This window comes from Moschus berezovskii, chromosome 8 (assembly GCF_049115385.1).
Source record: "Moschus berezovskii isolate FMDL1 chromosome 8, NW_MosBer_1.0, whole genome shotgun sequence".
NCBI lineage: Eukaryota > Metazoa > Chordata > Mammalia > Artiodactyla > Moschidae > Moschus > Moschus berezovskii.
In genome coordinates this window covers 104548078-104550000 of record NC_142467.1, presented here as the reverse complement: position 1 = coordinate 104550000, position 1923 = coordinate 104548078, and the positions used below count along the sequence as shown (strand labels likewise).

The 1923-nt window shown below is 48.8% G+C and overlaps 1 pseudogene; it reads left to right on the top strand.

Moving 5' to 3' along the window:
* The window catches only part of LOC129558438 (prostaglandin E2 omega-hydroxylase CYP4F21-like), a 22002-nt pseudogene extending 20079 nt beyond the window's left edge, over window positions 1-1923 (top strand).

Genomic DNA, 1923 nt, shown 5'->3' with positions numbered 1-1923 from the left:
TGATTCCTGGGTTGGGAAGATTTGCCGGAGAAGGGACAGGCTACCCACTCCAGTATTCTTGGGCTTCCCTTGTGGCTCAGCTGGTAAAGAATCCCTCCACAATGCAGGAGACCTGGATTCGATCCCTGGGTTGGAAAGATCCACTGGAGAAGGGAAAGGCTACCCACTCCAGTATTCTGGCCTGGAGAATTCCATGGACTGTATAGTCCATGGGGTCACAAAGAGTCAGACACGACTCAGCAACACTCACTTTCACTTTTTCCAATGAATTTTCTTGTTTTCTAAGTATAAAAACACTATCTGCCAAAAATGACACATTTACCCCCATGTTCAAATGGCATTTCTGTCTTTTTTCCCCCTTCTAAGTTCATTAGCTAGTATCCCTAGTGCTATCATAAATAAGAGTAAACACTGAATCTGACTTTTTATTTCTTTCTCATTTGCCTTTTGATTTTTCTGTCTTACCATAAGGAATATTTCATTTTTAAACAAATTAGTAAACTTTCTTTTTGGTTGGTTCTTTGATATTTTGCTTAGAAAAGCTTCTAAAAATATGTGGCTAAATTTTGTCTGGTACTTCTGTGATTTTTCTTTCTTTTTAGGAACCATCTTATTGAGCTGTAATGGACAAAGAAAAAGTTGTACATATTTAATGTATACAACGTAATGGGTTTGGCATTATTTGATCCATCTGTGATTATGTTATAGACAGAAGGGATCTTATTGGGCAGTAGGAGTGCTGGAGGGTGTCATGTCTATTTTTGCTCCCTGGATCATTGTCGTGCGGGTTCCTTAGGGACGACCTGGCTCAGTTGCCCTTCCTGACCATGTTCATCAAGGAGAGTCTGCAGTTGCACCCCTCAGTCACGGTCATCTCTCGCTGCTGTACCCAGGACATCATGCTTCCAGATGGCCGGGTCAGCCCCAAAGGTGCTCACAATGACTGTAGGATGAGGCTCCTGGTCAGAAACAGGGCCCATCAGGCAGGTTGAACCTAATTCTGACTGGTCCCTCCTCTCCCACAGGTGTTATCTGCCTCATCAGTATTTTCGGGACCCACCACAACCCATCTGTGTGGCCAGACCCTGAGGTGATGCCTCCGCCACGCCATACTTCCATCATCCCTGTCCATTCCCTTTGGGGTACCCAAGAGCAACTATAGAATTCTGATTGGCAAATCAGACATCACCTCCCTCCCATTATACACATACCTGCCTCTCTAAGGATGGACGTTCTGGGATACTACCCAGTAACCCTGTCTTGTCTTGCCCCCAAGTCTATGACCCCTTGCACTTCGAGCCAGCAAATATCAAGGGGAGGTCACCTATGGCTTTTATTCCCTTCTCAGTGGGTCCCAGGTGAGGGCATTGAGCATTTGAGGTAAGGATGGAGTAGTGGGAGGCAGGGGTCTGGGACTGAGAATCCAGGCTTAACTGTAGGGGTCAGAAAGGGGAAATTTTTCAGACTGTTTCCCTCCCCTCCCCCAGACATAATGGCAAGGACCTAGGGAATGGTGGGGGGCACAAGGAGGGGTCCACAGTGTGCTGAGAGGCCGGTTTCCCAGCGTTTTGGTCTGAGTTCAGGACTGGAGTGTGGGCAAGTGTCTGGAGATATGCAAGACCACGCGGGGGTTCCTGGGGGGTTAGCTTCCTTCTCTACCTCTGTGCGTGTAAGTTATGGGCCAGGTGCTGTGGGGCCCAGATTAGGGTTTCAGTTGCAGTCAGAGCCCCTGCTCCCGCCCACAGGAACTGCATCAGGCAGACATTCGCCATGTCCGAGATGAAGGTGGTCCTGGCCCTCACTCTACTGCCGTTTCGTGTCCTGCCAGATGAGGAGGAGCCTCGCCGGAAGCCAGTGCTGATCCTGCGCACGGAGGGAGGACTTTGGCTGCGGATGGAGCTGCTGAGCACAGAGCAGCAATGA